Here is a 20,180-nt window from a genome sequence, read left to right as displayed (position 1 = left end):
ACCATATTATGACATTCTCAATCCCACATCAAAGGCCTTCCTTCTTGCGCTGCACTGTCAATGAGGCCCATCATAGCAAGGAATTCACGTAGCCTTACTAAAGACTGTATCTCACCCTTCCTGAACACACTCAAACCAGAGCATCTCCCTCACCCTGATCCTGATGTACTTGCTAATTTCTATGAGAAAGCTATGCTTGTAGCAGTTGACACTATTGCACACTTCTCTCCCCAGAAAACTAGACCCACCACACACAGAAACTCTTGGTGTACACCTAACCTCCTTGCCCTCAATACCAAAAAACGAGAGGCAGAGGGCAAATGGAGAAAATGCCAATCAACCACTTACAAAGCTTTATTTACCATGGCTGCTAAAATCTCCAAGCAAAAGCCACCAGATACAACAGAATAACTAAGCAAACTTGAATACTCGAGAACTGTTCACCATTCTCAGAGAACTTGAATTGCCTTGCCCGCCTATACTTGACTTCCTAAAAGATGAGGCCTGGTGTACCAAGGTCCAAAATGCCCTCCTTGACAAAACTGCCCTGCTCCACACGAAAATCCAACAGAAGCCACCCTCCACCTCCACTAACAGTCTCCCCACCAACCACACTCCCACCCTCACAGACAGATGAGCACCTCCTCCTTTTAGCTTCTCTACGTTTTCAGAGTCATGTCCCTTCTAAAAAGCCTGTAACTCTCCAGATGTAATGGGGACGCATGCCCTGCCGCTATCGTTAAAGACTGTGCGGATGTCCTAATCTCCTTCATCACGACATTCATTAACTCCTCATCCTCATCCTGCCACATCCCTATCAGTCTCAAACAAACCTAGGTTCTCCCATTATTAAAAAAGCCATAATTGCTCCCCTACTTCCCCTTCGAACTACCGACCAATCAGAACAGTCCCTTTCCTCCTAAAGATTTTGGATAGGGAAGCCTATCTTCAAATTCAGAAATACCCTGAGGCCAACCGCATCCTGGGTACTCGCCAATCTGCGTTACACCCAGGTCATGGCACTGAATCAGCACTTCTCTATCTGAAGAAGCAGCTAGACGAGAGCAAGGATGCAGGAAATCCAGCTCTCCTGCTCCTCCACGACCTCTCTGCTGCATTTGACTTAGTAGACCACAATATTCTAGTACAACATCTCACCTCAGTTGACAACTTCACACTAGAGGCCTCCCAATGGGTTGCCTCCTTCCTAAAAGACAGATCAATGAAAGTCCTTGCAGACAATGTCATCACCTCCCCTAAACCCCCAGCCCCTATCTCCTGCGGCATCCCACAAGGTTTTTGTGTCTCTTCTTCAATAGGCAACATCTTCACTAAACCTATTCTAGTCGACCTCCTTGATGCAGTCGGCATATCCTACACCAACTATGCTGATGATACTCATATTCTCCTCCCCATAACCCTGCAAGACCCTGCAAAGCTAAACTCTGTATACCTGGCCATCCAGGCCTGGATGGCCACCAACTCTCTCGGTCTGAATGACAAAAAAATTATCTCCTACTTGTCGGCCACACCTCGGTGCTAAAAACTTGAACCAATACTCCTTATTCACAATAGATGGTATAACCATCCAAGTTTTCCAGTCAGTGAAGACACTGCAAGCTCGCTTAGAAGCCACCCTATCACTTAATCAACAAGTCAACGCCATTGCCTCCTCTGCAGCCCAGACCATTAAACTCATCAATGCCTGCAAACCTTTCCAGTCTGCTGCAAGCCGCCTCACCATCGCCCACACTGTTATAGGCTCAAGGCTAGACAACTGCACATCTTATTCACCAGCAAAACCCAGTGCAACATTCTCAAAGTACAAGTAATCCAGAGCAGTGCTCTCTGCTCAGCAGTAAACATTCCCAAGCATGATCACATCACCTCAACCAGGAGAAAAGCACACTGGCTCCCTATACAAGAACAGATCACCTTCTAGGCAATGTCAATCACTCACAAATACCTCTCCAACACGGCTCCCCGTACCTCGTTCAAAAATCCAATAGAGCCCAATCCTCCAAACCAACCAGATCCGTCTACACAAACAGACTCATCCAGTCGAGATTTAGACTCACCATAGCAGGCGGATGCAGCTTCCCAGTTACTGCGGTAAAACTCAAGAACACGCTCCCCCCTGTTTTGAATGCAGAGCAATCATACTGGACCTTCCTTTAATTTCTGTTTGCTCATAACTGACTATTATGTAACCTTGAATGCAGCTAGTGCCTTGATACCCCTGGGTTTAGTGAGCAATACAGATGTAAACATAAATAAATAAATAAATGATGTCAGTTTGGTTACATTTTGAATCTTGTTGGGGTTGTGTTCCATCACATTGTTGTTTCATCACACCACAGCTAGGCTCCTACTTGCCCTTGGCACCAGGGAGCACATAACACGCCCCCTCTGTATCTTCCAATGGCTCTCTGTCGGGCGACAGGCAACTTTCAAAGCCATGAGCATCACCCACCGTGCCCTACACGAGACAGGCACAGAATACCTTCAACAGAAACACACCCGTTACCAACCCAACAGAAACCTGCATACAGGCACTGCACTCCTCCTTGTGATCCCTCCCTTCAAATCTAGAGGTGGGGGATCCTCCCTCCATCCCCGCCCAAGCCCCTTCAATCTGGAACTCAATTCCCCTTAGCATCGGACGCATATATGAATACTTTGCATTTCAGAGGGCCCTCAAGCTCTGGCTAGTCACCGCTGCTTCCTGCCAACCCATGCACTCTTCAGGTTAGTTAACCACCTTTCTGGTAGGTCGGGAGGCAATTAACCCACCATGAAGATACAGAGTGACAGAGAGAAAAAACTCCAGCAGGCCACAGGACAGACTCCATGCCACATCTACGAAACCAAGAAACTAGCCAGAACACACAGGTACGTATCACACTCCATGCTTATCGAAGATAGCCAAAGGCAAGGCCACCCAGCCACACACATCTGCAATCATACACCATTTTTAAGACACACAACACCTCTGCCATCAGAATGCAGATATCGCCCACAACAAAAATGTGGTCTAGCTGGACACATAATACGTCCCCTGCTCTCACATACCCTCCAGATGACCTCAAAGCATCCATCCATGTGCTACCTCGATATGGGTAGCTAGTAGGGGCTTGCCCACCCCTACCCCTATCCACCTTTGCATTGGATAAAATTCACACACATTCTAAACTCCTCTGACAAATGTTCCCATATCTTGGAATTTGGTCCCCTGAGGATGTTCACCTACATCGCTTTGGGATCATACCAATGGGAAAAGGTGCTATACAAATGACAAATAACATTGCATTTTCTCCCACTGTGCTCCCTGGGTTGGGCCTGCCTTACACTTCGAATCACAATGGTGTTGTGTTCCACCACATTGCACTTTTCTTCCACAGAGCCACCTCACTTGAGTCTGGTTACATTTTGAATCTTACTCGTGTTGTTGTCCATCACATTGAATTTTTCTCCCCTCTGATCCCTGGGTTGGGTCTGCTTTACACTTCGAACCTTGTTGGGGTTGTTACCACCACATTGCATTCTTCTCCCACTGTGGTAGCTGGGTTGTGTCTGCTTTCCATATTTTCAAAATTGCTACTGTTGTTTGCCTCACATTGCATTTTACTTCCACAATGCCACCTGACTAAAGTTTGGTTACAATTAGACTCTTGCTGGGGTTATGCTCTGTTGCATTCTTACGTCCACAGAGCCACATGATGTGAGTTTGTTTGCATTTTGAATCTTGCTGTGGTTGTGTTCTCCCACATTGCATTTCCTTCCACAGCGCCACCAGATTTGAGCCTGGTTACATTTTGAAACTTGCTAGTGTGGTGATCCACCACATTGCATTTTTCTTCCACAGCTCCACATGATTGCATTTCCTTCCCATACTGCCTCCCGGGCACGTTTTGTCTGCATTCCTAAATCTCTATAGTATTGTGTTCCACTACGTTGCATTTTCTTTCCCCAGTTCCACCTGGGTTGGGTTCACATTTTTCAACCGCGCTAGTATGGCAGTCCAATACACTATGATTTCTACTCCTGCAGTAATTCTGGCCAATACCTGTAGTTTGCAACACCTGCATTATGCCCGACTAAGGCTCCAAACTGATAACGCAACTATAAAACTAGTACCTTTGGATTTAAACACTTCAAACCTCCCACTACCATTTCTGGAAACCTTTACCCTTACTACAATTGTACCACTGGAGTTCCCAAGCACCACGAAGTACGGAGACTACGATATAACACTACAACACTGTCTCTAGAGCTCTGGTTCTCTCTGGGCTGGACTACTGCAACAGCCTCTTCTAAATCTGCCTGCCTCTACTCTGCGCCCTCGGCAACTCATCCAAAACAGGACTTCGAGACTTGTCCTTGGCCTCAAGCCCAGGGATAGTATCTCTCCAGGACTGAAATCTCTGCACTGGGGGTCCTGGCGACCCAAGGTCTGATGATAATGAGCAAGGGGTCCACGTCTGGACCCCCCTTGTTAATTTGCATATTTAAGTAACTTTGGGTCTCACCCTAAGTTACTAGGGGAGTCCAGACGTGGACCCCTTGCTCACCATTCTTAGAGAGGCACATCTCCTCCCTACTGATGAGGTCCAACCACACCGAAACATGTGTCTGGTGATGCTGCTGGTACTCTTGTTCTGAGGAGAATTGCCTAGCATTTCGATGCTAGACTGCCCCAGGGCGGGACAAAGACTGATATGTTTTGGATATTTTTTCTCTGTGAAAGATAGTGAGCTAAAGACTCTGGGTAAGTCTCACGTTACCAGGACTAATGTCTGGCTTAGGGACTCCCAGGACCCCCTTGTTAATTTGAATATTTAAGTAACTTTAGGTCTCACCCTATGTTACTAGGGGAATCCAGACGTGGACCCCTTGCTCACTATTCTTAGAGAGACACAGCTCCTCCCTACTGATGAGGTCCAACCGGACCGAAACATGTGTCTGGGGATGCTGTTGGAACTCTAGTTCAGAGGAGAATTGCCTAGCATTTTGGTGCTGGTTTGCCCCAGGGCAGGACAAAGACTGATATGTTTGGGATATTTCTTCTCTGTGAAAGATAGTGAGCTAAAGACTCTGGGTAAGTCTCTCGGAACTAGGACTAATGTCTGGCAGAGGGACTCCCAGGACCCCCTTGTTAATTTCCTCTTGCACTTAGCCTTAGATCACCAAACCAACCTATTGTTACCTACTTGTCTACATGCCACCAACATGCAACCCCACTTTCGTGGACACATTTGTGGACGCCATCACCAACATCACCATTAAACATGATCATCTGATCATATTGGGAGATTTCAACATCTGGTTTGAAGAAGAAAACATTGATTAAAAAAAAACTTTAACAAATCTACTAGCAAGAATGCATCTACAACAATTGGTGAAAGGAGCGGTCCACACTGCAGGCCACACCCTAGATGCAATCTTCTGAAAACAAAACCCTGCCTGCAACTGCACCACAAATTCAAATCCTCTGCAGCAACAACCTTATTATACCCTTTGTGATTCACCCAGCAACACAAATACTGGCTAACCTCCCAGAAAATCCTCCAATTCTGAAAAGAAAATGGAAATCCATTAACAGCGTGGACCTAAACGCCAGACAGGAAGGGACAAAACTGTCAATCACTCTTCTAGATTCAATTAGCATAGGAGAAAGAACCGACACAATCCACAAATTGATCACTAAAACATTGAATGACATTGCGCCACATAAACCATACACCCCTTCTCTAATAAAACAATGGCAAGATGGTTCACACCCCACCTCAGAGCAGTGAAAAAAAAAACGAACAGGAAAATGGAAGAAGAATGGAGGAAAAACTATGACCAACTGGAAATAATTGCATACCAAAGACAGATAAGACTGTACAAAGCTGTAATACTCAAAGCAAAAAAGACATTCTAAAACAAACGCATCACTAGCTCAAGCAACACCCAATAAGAGTTGTTCAACATCACCAACGAGCTAAGAAACCCAGCAGCATGCAGCAACACGCCAAAGCCATCACAAAAAAAATGGATGCGATGACCTTGCAGACAACTTCAAAAACAAAATCACAAACATCTAGCAAGTCATTAATAGCATGCCTAAAATCACTCGCCCCCCATAACCATACAACACCAGAAACGTCTACTAGACTAAACCAAATCACACCAATCTCGACAGACAAATTCAACAGCCTAGTGAGCCAAACCAAGATACCCGGCCCTCCAGCAGACCTCTGCCCACCAGACTTGTAGAAGACTATCCTCACCCAGAAAACAGCTGAAAAATATTTCCTCAATTTCTTCAACTACTCACTAGCAACAGGAACTGTGCCACAAGCCTTTAAATCAACATATATCAAGTCACTCCTTAAAGACCCATCGGAAAACACAGAAGACCTGACCAACTACCAACCAATCTCAAACTTCCCATACCCAGCGAAACTACTAGAAAGCTACATCTACGAACAAATCCTAGAACATGTAGAAAAAAATCTGATACTACACCAGCCACAAGTCGGCTTTAGATCCATGAGAGGAACGGAAACAGAATTACTATTGATGAGGGACGACCTAAAAACTGATGCAGAGTCCAATGTCAATGTCAAATGTCAACAGAACTAATACTACTCGATCTATCAGCAGCCTTCGACACAGTCCACCATGAAACACTCAACAAAAGATGTGTAGATAATAGAATCAGTGGAACAAGGCTCAGGGTTCCCTTCTCCAAGTGTAAAGCAGTTTCCTCAAAAGAATTCTTACAGTTACCTTCCTTAAATGCAAGAAGGTGTTCAGTACAAAAGGCTGTAACTTCTTCCAGCTCTCGTACCCAAGTGTAAAGCAGATCCATAAAAAGATCTTGGTGTTCCCTTTCCCAAGAAGTCAACACAGTTCCAAAAGGGCTTCAGGGTTCCTTTCCCTAAGACGACGAACACAGGTCCAAAAAGGCTTCAGGATTCCTTTCCCCATGTTCCAAGCCACAAAACACAAGGGATCCTTGAGACTCCATCTTCACTTCAGCAAATGTCTCAGCTCTCAAGGGTTCCCTTACCAAATTGTAATTTAGTTAAACAACACAGTTCAAAAGGAAAGCTCCTTGCTCCACTTTAACTTTCACAGTTTTATTGTTTCCAATTTTCAAAGATTCTTTTTGGTAGGTTGTAGTTTTCATAAATGTTGAAAAATATATCACTTTCAGTGGTTTAAGTGTAAAGTTCCAATATAAATTCAACTTCAAGTTTTATTTGTTTATTCTTCAGAGTTAATTTCAATTTGAAGAACAACATGTGGTAAATTGCTTGTTTGCTCAAGATAAATTCACTGTGGTACTCTGCATGTTTGCTTAAATGTAGGGTCCGGTTCCTTCTCTGACTTCGAACGGCCATTAATTCTGGCTGTTCGCAAAGCGTTACTTTAGTTCGTATTCAATAATGGTCATTTTCACTCGTATCTTAGTTTATCATTGTCTATTATTCAAGGAGTATTGTTCATTTAGCTTTAAATGCTTCTTTAATTGTATGATGTTCGCTCGTTCTGTGTTAAATGTTTAAAGTTAGTTTGTTTTCCTTTAAGAGGATTACCCAATTTACGGAGAACTTCGAAAACGTGTCTTGAACTGCACATGACCACTCCGATACCAAGTAATCCTGCTTGTTCACTGATTGAAGTTATGAAGGACCAGAGACTTTCCAAAACCAGTTGAGGGAGATCACCTCTCCTGAGAGGAATTGCTAGCGATGTTGTACCACCTGGGCTAGGTTAGGCTAGGCTGCTACAAGATGGGAGAGCCAAACGCCATGCATGTAGAAAGGAGAAGGACCAAGCGTAGTCCAGTATGAAAGGACTACACGTGTTGTAGCCCAAACAACCATCCGAGCAGTCCAGGATCTCGGGAGCCGCCTGCTGAAGAAAAGGTGCTCCGGGAGAAGCAAACAGCATCGTGCAGCCGATACCGTGGAAACAAAGCACCCGAAAACTTCGGAGCCACCCGCAGACATAACTCCTGCTCGGAAGACACGAACCAAGCACTAAGGTATGCAGGCAGGCCGAGAGGGACTAGAGGACCGGGGAAGCCAGGCAGGGAATACATAAAGCTGGTTGAGAGGGTCAGGCACCGTGAGAAGATACTGCTATTCTGGGACCTACGTCCTTATGCTGAGGATAGCAGAATAAGAGAGTCTGAGACCTCAAACACAAGAAAGATAGAATCCTACGCCTAGCAGGAGAGTAAACCAAGCTGTCACAACTCAGAACTGTGAGTCTGGGAATCTTACACATATGAGAGCCGGCAGAGTTAGAGGGTCTGGGACCCAGGGAACAAAGGAGATAAATAGAGAAGAAGTGGATGCTTGGCAGGAGAGTAGACCAAAGCTGGCACTGGCAAGTGCTGCATGGCGATTCTGGGACATGCGCACTTAAGAGAGCCAAAGCCTAAGGTGAACTGTATCTGACAGAGCACAGGGTCTGGGACCAAGCAAGATAAAGAGTTTTGTACAACGTAATTGTGAAAGCTACAAAGGGCCCAAGGAAAGGAAGACAAATCTTGTGTCTAATCGAATATTGTTTTGGACTTTGGGAAAGTCTAATAGAAAGCCAGGAACAGGGAAATACTTTGTTTGGCATATGGAACTTTTGTTTGTGCTTTTGTAAACTTTCAAGAAAACCATATAACAAGGAGACAAACACCTAGTTATTCAAGAGGAAGAAGACGGAATCTAGGGGAAAGGAGCCATTCCCTGGATATTACAACATTGTTTCTTTTTGAGAGAACATTTGCTTATTTCTTGAAATCACCAGAAATAATAGTAGGGTCAATAGTAGGGTCTTTGGACACAATAGTGACTGTTTATTTGTTTGACATCCTGACATTTTCATTAGTTTTCTTTGAGGCAGGGAAGACCCTCTCAGCTTTAGGGAGAGAAAGGCATTTTACCAACTCTCTTCTTATGACCCAAAACATGTCCCCCCTGTGTCCAAGCTTTACTTCTGCACCGTTACAATAAGCAGAAAAATATGCTTGCATTAGGGAAAGAATGTGATGCTGAAGACAGACGTGCACATGAGCGCATGACAAACATTGGGGAATGGAATCCTGCAGGGTCGCTTCTGAACTCCTTTCCTCCTTCCTCTCATTTTACTCCCCCTCCCGCTCTCTCCGCTCAGCAAACCTCTACCTCCTCACTGTACCCCCAACCCCATGTGCCTCCTCACGCTTCTGCTCCTTCCAACTCTTGGCCCCCCTACACTGGAACTCCCTCCCGCTCTCCATCCGCTCCACCCCTACCTACTCATCCTTCTGCCACTCCCTGAAAGCCCATCTTCTTCACTCCCCCCTGACTTCCCTTCCCCACGCCTCCCCTCCTACTCTTGCCCCCCAACCTCTCTCCTTCCCCTCTGACCTTAAATTGGTAACAAATACTACTTAAGGGCAATGAGGACACTAGATCACTCCACCCTTCCCTTCCCCTCCCCCCTCCTTCACCTCCCCCTGCCTTAAATCCAACACCGTAACTCCCTTCACCTACCCCCTCCTCTACCTTCCCCCCACTCCCTCCTTGTAAATATTTTTACTTATTGTTCTAATGACCTGTTCATGTTTGTAAATATGCTTCTCTCACTTTTGTACCTGTTGTTATATTGTAAAGCGCTTTGGCTTAAAGCACTATATAAATTCAATAAACATAAACATAACATAAACATAAAACTACTGCAAGCCCTTGTTTGTCAGCAAAAAAGATAAGTCAGGGAAGCTCTCAAATAATGAGTTGTACAGGATGACTTATTTATCTCCAACTATGAAGTTGTTTTCAGGCATACAAATGTTGAAATATATAAGTACCTTTGCCTGACCATGCATATTTAGAAAGGGACACTGTGATGCAATGTAAATGTACGTATGCCTGTCTTTGCACATTTTCATTTGCAGTCTCCACTAATAAAAGCATATGGGACAGTAAACTTAAAGCACCTTTTTCTGAGAGCTGACTGTATGTGCGTGTCCTCAGTTCATTTAGCAGAACAATCGCTGCTTCTCCTAATTCCCCTCCAGAAGCGAGAAAGATTAGAAAAATTGGACCTAACAACAGTTAAATGCCAAAATGGCCCCCAGTCATTTGGTGTTGAGGAAGTTCTATAACGCTGCTAAATCTATGCGGAGGTACTTCAGAGGGAGGCTGATGAGATGCAGAGCAGGAAAGATAAAATAAGACATGATCTTAGATAAGTGGGATACATGGGAGGCATACAATCTGGGTAATATTCATGTCCTAAATAATTACTTTTAAACACAATTAGCCAATTTTGAGTATGAATGGATCCATTTTGGATTGTGCAATGCTCCTTCTGTCGTTGAACATTTTGTGACTTGTGTGTTTTAGAATCTCATGGATAAGTTGGTGGTAATTACTTGTACAAAACATATTCCAGCAATTTACCACTTGTCTAACACCATGGGCCTCATTACAAGTTTGGAGGCAGCCATTGGCTCTATTACCGGATTCCTGCCATGAGGACTAATCGGGTCATTCTGACATAGGAGGACCCGGTAATTCCTCCTTGCAGGAACCATTCCCCATTCCCATTTGAGCCCCCACAGGGCTCAAATGTGAATGGGGATGGAGGTAACAACGGGCACATTACAAGTGTCCCGTTGTTACCTCCCTCTTCCCCTCGTTGGACCCGGAAAAGATGTCTGGTTTTACCAGACGTCTGATCCGGGTCCCGCAAAGGGAACGTCGTAATCGGCCCTGACTGAATGAAGGGGGCTGGTCCCGTACCGGCCCCCTTCATTCCGTCAGCGCCAGGGTCGTAATGAGGCCCCATGTGTTGTTATGCATTAAAAATACTTTGTGGATTACTATATGTCAGTAAGATACACACAGTAAATTAAAGAATATATGGTAGAGCATACATCAGAGGTTCAGAACAGAAACCAAAAATGGTGTGTAGTGTAAGGAAGGCATGGTATCAACAATAAGCCAGACACAAGGGATAGCAGTTCAAGGGTGTTTATTGAACTTCAATTGGGTTTGAAAAACCCCTATCTAATCCTAAATCTAAAGATGGGAGTAGTCTCTACCATCATAATAATAATAATAATGCAGTCCTAGTGGTGTCTTGTCAAAATAAAAAGGGCCTATACTAATACATCTATTGCCAATTCCCATCCGTTGGACTCAGATCCACTTTAACACAATGCTCTTAGGATTGTCATGTATACCATTTTTTGGGTGATTCACTGTTTACTCTGGATCCCCCTCCGCCTGGCTCAGATCCACTTTGACACAAAATCTTCAATCAGTCTCCTTCTGCCGGGCTTGGATCAATTTATCTACTTTGACACAACCTTTGTTTAATCCAAAGCTTTCAATTGATCTCCCTCTGTCGGGCTCGGATCAACTTTGTCTATTTTGCCATAAACTTACTTTTCTGTATCAACATCGAAGACTTTCAATGGCGCACAGAATTTTGCTTGAGCCGTCGCAGGACCACTTCGATTCACAATCCTTTGCCACTCTTTCACTTTTATCAACTCTCACCTGGATACCTTACAGAGACCTTCGATTGAGTGCCTGACCACTCTGTGAAAGGTATTGTATCTTGGTTTCAAAGTTCAATCACTCATCTGAAGTTCAACTTTACTCACGTTGGTTATCATAAGCGTTTCATACATGTTTGTTCCAGCACTTGCCATACAATGTTGCAGCTTGCAACCTTGGCTTCAACGCAGACCAGTCTTGTATCGGTCTCCCCAACTCATCGGCTGTGTTGATGTCACTGATGCTGCTTTGTTGTTGGAGCCAAGGACAGTACCACGGTAGCTGGTGATTCTCCCCGCTTTGACTATCGACCCGGGAGGGCCCCAGGTATCTCCGACACACAATGCAGGATTCCTCAGTGTGGTTTCCTGGTCTTACTCTTTCTGTTCTAGAGGCTTCCTTAAAGTAACGGTTCCTTGTCAGAAAGGACAAGGGAACTTCCCTCCTTGCGATCCCCTTCTGCTTCGCCATCTTTCTACTCTTGTTAAACTGCCATGTTTGAAATGCTGTTTCCTCGTCTGCTTTACCTCGCTGCAGGTGTGCTCTCGTGCTCCGCTTTTTATCTGTGTGGGGAAGTGTAATGGAAGTCAGGTGTGTATAATGGTCAGTCATTGCCTGAGCTTGGCTGACAGTTGTATTGTGACATGTCAGGCATACGGCTCGGGTGTTGCTCTGTTTTCTCTCATAGCGGGCTGTCTGCGAGAAGTGTTTGGGTTGTAAAAGGAGGGGGTTGAGTTCCTAAATATCATACCTGGTAGCATGGGGTAAAGGTGTTACATGGAAGAGGATACTGTGTCTCACCATCCGGTGTCCAACTACCACTTCCCGAAGACTCCTCATCCAGGTGATCCTCCCGCACTGGTCCACCTCCAAGAATTGGATCCAAAAGCAATGGCCATGGCCTGGCCACCTGGATGACAGATCCCCGGTGACTAGTGTGTGAGACACCTTCTGGTTTCTCACAGTAGCTAGAAACTATCATGAAGTGAGTCATAATTTTACCCAACTTCAATGTCAAGACTTATATTATAATTTTGAGCATAGCAGAATGTTCCTGAGGAATATCCCGCTGGGTGTGTATAACAGGGGCATTGTGATCCCCATCCACACACCACAGAGAAATGGATCCGTCATCACAAGAACGTGGTGACTCCATCGCATCACCAGCATGTGTCAATTCTGAGTGCAGATTATGCAGATGAGCAACAACATCTGCCATTGCAATCCCTCCCCTTCCAGCATTAATTTAGTGAAATTATTCATAGTTTTAGCTGCTGCAGCAAAACTGGGCACAATCTGCCAAAATGCTTCTTTTCAGTAGGCATGAGACTCTGCAGACAGTATTGCGTTGTTACATCGACAGGTGTTTTTTTCGGTGTCATTTGTAAGAAAAATATTACTTAAAAAATCTAATCAAAATATATAGGTGGTGGGTAAGGGGTCGCCAGGGGTGCACAGGGGGTTGGGATGGGGATATTACATAGGGAAGGTGGGGTTTGAGTGGGACATAGAACCTCTGCAGACACTACCACATCCAGTGGTACCACCAGCACATGGTGCATGCCTGATGCATCACTGTATACTACAGTGGCTGAAATCAGCTGTAGTAACAAATATCCAGCCAAAGATTTTTTGCCCGGATATATTTTAGAACTGCCGGGTTCAAAATAAGCATGTTATAAGTGATCTAGTACCCCCTACTGAGAGTGATTGAGGCGACTGAACTAAAAAGAGATCTATGTATCCTCTTCCTGTCCGATTTGGAAACTAAATTCTTCTCTCCGAATTTAAACGTTGATGACCTGATTTTAATGGACCATACGCCCATTGGGTTGCAGCATCAGTTAAATGCCTTTGAGGTGTACACCAAAAAGAATAGCTTAACGATCGGTGTCCCCAAAGCAAAAATCCTTATCATGCAAAAGGGTCCAGGAAAGGCAGGAGGACAATTCAAATGGTTCATTGGTGGGAAACCCCTAGAGAAAGTGGATTACTTTGTATGTTTGGGCTTCCAAATCTTCTCGAATGATAATAGAGCCTGACGGTATTGACCGCACGGACAGTATGTTTAAACAAGAAATGTACGTCCCTCTCGATAAACCCTGTACGTGAGTTTTATTGTAAAAAGATGGTCCCGGTGGTGACCTATGGTGCTGAGACGACATTCTTCTCTCTTAGAGAGCAATTGTCCAAGCTTCAAGGAGTATTTTGGAGGTGAATGTTAAACTTGCCAGCCAGTGTGCATGTACCGGTTTTAATGTACAAACTGGGTCTGACTTCGCTAGAAGCTTTGGCTAAATAGAACAACCTAAACTTCCTGCAAATATCTATCTGGAGGAAGAGGGTTCAAGTTGGGTGATGTTAAAGCATGGGCTAGATTCTAAGTCTCCGGCCGCCCTCACAGAATGGCACCAACAGTGTCTTGAAATACTAAGTGCAATGGACTCCTCGTTGGAGTACCTTTTAACAAACCCACTGAAAGTAAAAAAGAGAGTATCAGACACCGGTTGGATCGAGACAATTGACCGTGTTAGGAATTAACATTTATTTTCTGGGCTGTTGTTAGATGTTAGACCCTACAACATATTCCCATATTACTTGAGGAAATGTCTGCGGCTATATTGGCATGGACAGTGCCTATGATTTCGGTTGAATTTGTTCCATACCAAAAAAATTATGGGGGCCCGTGGTGGCATTTCCCACAATTTCAGGTGTGTAGATTTTGTAAAAGGGAAAAATTGATTGAAACTATACCCTACCTGACAGTTGGCCGGCCCGAACTGACTACACAACGTCAGACCCATTTTTCACAGCTTTTAAAGGATTTTAAGAAGGTACACCCAGGTTGGGTGTGGCAATGCATTTTCACTGATAAATCCTTTAAATGGTAGTTGGCTTCTTACTATACATTTTATAAAAGAGGTTTTAATGCTTTGTTAAGATTGTGACTGTGATTATGATTATGACGGTGAATATCAGAAGTTAACTAGGGGAAGTTTACCATTTAGTATTAATTACTTTAACAAATTGGTAGCTTGAGCATCGCTTTATTAGGTTTGTAATGTGAGGTAAAACTGAAAGGTGTTTATGTGATGTGAAGTTGATGTTAAAGTTTTTTCCTAATATGTTCTTAATTATGTTTTTAATTATGTTTTTAACCTGTTCCTCCTTTTAACTGTGACGTTTTCAATATGTGTTGTGTTTATTTGGGAAAAGTTCCTTGTGAACTGTAACACATTAAATAAATAACAATAAAAACAGTTTTATTACATATCTAGTTTGCTCTGCCTATATCCAAAAGGTCTCAATGAAACCATAGACTGTAGTGTTTTTCTAAATTTTTTCCTAACATTTATTTAATGTGTTATAGTTATTGTTAAGAAAAGTTGAAATTATGTGAGTGATGCGAATACAGCTGTTTGTGTGATTGTACATCCCTGGAGTGAATGTGGTCTGTTATTAGTGTTTGTTTGCTACAATTCTGCCTTCAGTGTCCTTGACATACAATAATCTGATTGTAAAGAGTTCCAACTCTGTTCCCAAATGCAACCAGGTGGATGGAGACACGTATGAGAACTCAAGCAAAAAGCAAGCGCAGAGTTGGCTTCATGATTTATATTTGACACATTTGAGTAAGAAAGAGTAGCATTTACATTGTATTTGTTTTATAATTTTTTGTGCACCCAAAGAAGACCACAATACCCAAAATGTTGAAAACGTGCAAAACTAGCCACTGATAATTGACACCTGAATGCATTCTCAATCTACTACCTAACTGAACAAACAGTGTCTTTTTTGTGATAGCTCAAATATCACAATACTGGAAATCATATTAATTATAGCGATTATTGGAATATTGGTTCTATCAGCATGTTGTTACAAGGATAGTGATTGCACGGACCTCAATGGGAGCTGGATCCAGAGGTGCAAACTTCAAGAACCCATCCTACCTATTGAGCTCCCCTTTCATTAAATGTGTGACTAGCCAGGCACTATGCTACTAGTTATTTAAAATAGTGAGCAAGCTACTCTTGAAGTGTTTTGGGTGCAACAGCATGTAAGGAATAATTTAAAACCCTAATAACCTATGAAATATGCATCCTTTTTAGGTGTACACATAAACAGGTGAAGTGCTTTGAAGCAGTCAACCTGTGTATAAGCGCTATATAAATAAACAATAAATAAATAAATGTGTTATGGCACCTTTGCTAATATGTTGGGTTCTGATTTAGAGCAATGTGGCCTAAGGATATTAAGAATAAACCATTCTTTGATTTACTAACTTCTAATTACATTTTTATTGCTAACAACTTGAGTTTACTAATGCCTTTGACTAGTTTGAAAAGAAAAGATCTACCATTTTAGCATGAAAAGACCATGAATGTGCTTCGGTGATTTAAGGACCACATCACCCCCATCTTCAAAGGGCTTCATTGGCCGTGCCTTTAAGCACACATCATGGTCAAGACTGCCTTCCTCGCCTGCAAAGGAGTCACAACTAAAACACCACTCCACTGTACCTGGATGAGAAACTCACCATCTGCGGAGGCCAGCACACATCACCAGAGGATGCAACATCACCAGACTTGAACCAAAGAACTGCAAGAAGGGATGAGGCCAGACTGGGCCTTTTCCTTCTATGCACCCTGTCACAGGAGCAAATTACCAACACAGATAAGACAGGCCCCCTCCAGCCTACGCTCCAGGAAGGCCCTGTAGGCCCCATCCTTCAAAGAACAACTCACCAATCACTGATCGCTCCTCCCAACCTACTCTTCCCTCTAGAGTTCTCACCCTCCTTTAGTCCCCTCCATCCCAGCTCCTCTACTACCCTTGCGCAGTACTCGTAGCTCTCTCGGTGTGTACCCTTTGTTTAGCACTCTGTTGCTCCCCAGCAAGGTTTGCCCTTTACAAATCCCTTACTTACATTTATACAAGGATGCTTTTAGTTCTATGACAGTGTTAAAACAACCAAAGCGCCCACATACATGCTGTTTAGACTGATGCCCCCAATACTGCAGTGAGAACTCTTCAGTGAGATACATTCTTATGGCAAAATGCCTATTGTTCTTAAAACATGTATGCTGCAGAGAGAACTTTCACAACTTTTAGAAATAAAAATAAAACACATTACCGTTTAGAAATATTGCCTTCTTCGGCCTTGCTTTCTTTCAAACACTGAGCAACCATTTGAAATCATTACAATCAAAATGTAGTGCAGCTGAAAACACTGCAATGGGAGCCTTAACAGATTATTCAACATTCACTTTTATTATTGCTCAGCCAAGAAATGAATAAGGTGAAGGTCTTTCACGTGCATTGGAATGAACCAATTGGAGTTCTTGACTGGCATACAAGGATTAAGGAAGGGAACTGTACTCGCCTGCCCCATCAAGGAGCCTGAAAAATATCAGATTCAGAATTGTTTCTTGGTGCAGAGCCTTGGCAATGATGATCTATTTGGAGAACATACTTTCTGGTGGTAGAATATGGAAATGATAGCACATTGAATTGGATTTCCCACTATCTGCAGAGAAATAGGATAGCTCCGGGGCAATGCGCTACACCGAGCAGCCTGCGTGCAATACCCAGTCATCCTCCCACGCTTAGTGACACATTTTGGGGGAAAATTTCACTTGATGAATACACTTTTGCGATTGTGATTTGGGTCCATGCAAAGATGTTTACTGAGAAATCAAATGGGTTCCTCTAGGTTCAAATACGCCCTGGCATACAGTGTCATTTGATTTCATCAATGAATTACCAATGTCTTAAAAGTATATGGTTATTTGCTTACAGTAGATCTCACTTCCAAGATGGCACTATTATTTGTGAAGGTGCCCTTTGAAGTCTAATTACATGGAATGCCTTCAGATATTTGTGAGTGATGGTGGAACTTGGTTGCCTTCTCATATTGTGGGGAGTTTTTGGCATTCTATTAAATATTGAATTGCATCTCTTATCAGTTTATAACCATTAGATGGACAGGCTGAGAGGACCAACAAAAATCTAGAACATGTGTGGAGTTTAATGAGCATTAATTGTGACTAAGACCCCTATCTGATTTAGCTGGTCAATGATGGGTACACCAAAGGGGCCAGGTGCTGCTGAAAGCTATGTGAATCTGGACCCCTAGAAGCATATGGAGGATCCCCTCACAACCCCCATCGTCATCACAGAGGATGCTGCCCCTTTATAGGTATTGAGGAGTGGCGATCCCATGGAAGTGGGCCAGTCCTCCTGTAGAAAGTTGATATAAACCCACTGGGTGAAAGAGCAGGACCTGAACCAAGAGACAGAATGTGACAAATCCATCAGTCATCTCAAGGGATTTGTATGCATACAGCTGTGACTGGTTAGGCCAAGGTGGTCCACCCTGAGGGCATGTCCTGGGTGTGGAAGGCAGAGAAAGGACCACTCAAGGGATGGGGCAAGTCAACCCCAAGCCCCATATCAGCAGGGTAAGCCATCCCCAGGGGTGCGGCTTGTAAGCTTATTCCCATCCAAGCTACCAAAGGAAGTACACCTGAAAATGGGGCCAGAACCCTATAAAAGGTGAGGCCTGTGGCAGAAGTCAGTGGGAGTTAGGTGGGTTAGCTCATTCAGAGCTAGCTGGAGCAGTGAACAGAAGAAGCCGGAGATGGACAACAGCAGGAGAGACATGAGACATGAGAGTGGAGGAAAGCCCCTGGGGCTTGAGGAGAGCAGGACACAGGGGGCTGGAGGAGGCCCTCACAATGCTTCGTAAAACAGGAGACATCAGACTGCAAGGAAAGTTCAGTGGAAAGTCAAATCCTGGAGTTGGTGAATTAAGGGACAAAGCCGGCTGGGAAAGAAAGATCCAGGAGTTGGGGGGAGAAAGACCCAGAAGGTTGAGGAGAGAGTGACCCAAAAGGATGGGGCAGATGATCGGATGGATTGAAGGAGAAAGACCCAGACTGTTGGGAGGAGAAGGACGCAGAGGGATGGAAAGAGGTATCAGACCATCAGAGGTGTACATGAAAATAGAAACAGATAGAGGAAAGAGATAAGAAGTTGGGGGATTGTTGAAGGAGGTGGAGGAGTGAAGACACCGCTGGCAGGAAAAGGAAGAGTTCATAGAGGGAAGCAGAGAGGACACTTGGTGGAACATTGAGGAGGTGAAGGAGGAGGTGGTAGAAGGAGATGAGAAGGAGGAGGGGCGGTATGTAAATGAGGTGAAGAGTCAGGGGTAAAAAGAAGTAAGCAGGAGAAGCAAAGGAACCTCAAGGAGGTGGAAGAGCAGGTGATAGAGAGAAGAGTGCAATATTTCTAAGGCGGAGGAGAGAGAATTCACATCATCAGAGAAGCAGAATAACAGTAGCAAGCAGGAGAAGGAGACAGGCCTTAAGACAGCAAGGGGTGCACCTCCGAGGGCCAGAGGAAAAAGCTTGTGATGAGATAACCTGGAGGGGTAGGATAATCTCAGAATAAAGGGTAGCAGGTGCAAGTCAGGAACAAGACTTGAGTCAAGACATTGAGGGCGAGAGACAGACTGGAGTAGTTGGTTGGATCGCCAGGACACTGATGGGGGAGGGGGGTTAGAGCCCTAGGGTATACCCCTGAGCCAGGGCATAGTGTGGCCTCCAGTCTCCTTGCGGCTCTGGGCTTTGCTTGAAGACCAGCTCCAGCAAAATACCACCTACTGAGGAAGCCAACAGGCTCCAGCCAGTCTGGACCTGAGGCTCATAAAACAAGGGTGGGCAAACTCTTAGACCCGAGAACCATGCTTTGATAGACCCCAGAGAAGACGATAGAAGAGGAATTTTGGAACCCATTGACCCTGAGACTGTGAACCAAATAGATAAACACCCTGAAGACCACAGAAGAAGGGCGTGGAATACCCTAAACCGGAGAATGAGAACATGCAGGGAGAACCCCGAGAAGATCATAGAAGAATTGTGCGGGAACCTCTCTCAGGAACTCACATACTAACAGCCAAGGAAAACAGACCGCGGGAATACTCAAAAAGGGTGTGGGAACTCCTTAAACCCGAGTCTATAGCATCCAGATTATTGCAATAACCTGCTGGTAAAGACCTGGACCCGAAATTGCAGCGATATGGGGATCTTTTGTTTGGCCACTATTTGGCCACTATTTAACTTCCCTGAGAGACCCTTTTTTTATATGTTGCCTTAAGCACTGCCCACATCCTGTGCAACCATCATCCTGACAACTTTGGTTCAGTTCAAAGCCTCCATGTTTATTGTTTTGGGCTTTTGGCCTTAAATTTACACAGCCTTAACAACCCTTCTGTTGTGTCAGGCCATTTGGGAGTTTAGGAATGTCTACCACTTGACAACAAGGAGACAATCCAAAACTTGCTTATCAAAATAAGTCACATGATTCTACTGGAGGCTTACCATATTAATGTGTAAGGGTAAGGGTATGCTTATCTCAGAACGTCAAAGTGTCCAACCCCAGCAGCAAAAGATCTCATTCAATCCCAGCAGTAGATTCAGCGACCACATTTTGGAACATTTACAGCTTACTAAAGAAAGATATAACAAATATATAGTGGTTAAGAAGTGACTGCAATGTCAGTCTTACCTAGAAGCAGAGGCGTTGCTGGGGGGGCTAAGAGGGCTATAGCCCCGGGTCTTTTGGTTGTAGCCC

Source organism: Ambystoma mexicanum, chromosome 3q (assembly GCF_040938575.1).
Source record: "Ambystoma mexicanum isolate Mex_15411 chromosome 3q, UKY_AmexF1_1, whole genome shotgun sequence".
Lineage (NCBI taxonomy): Eukaryota > Metazoa > Chordata > Amphibia > Caudata > Ambystomatidae > Ambystoma > Ambystoma mexicanum.
The sequence above is the reverse complement of the archived record's forward strand: the minus strand, read 5'-3'. Positions refer to the sequence as shown.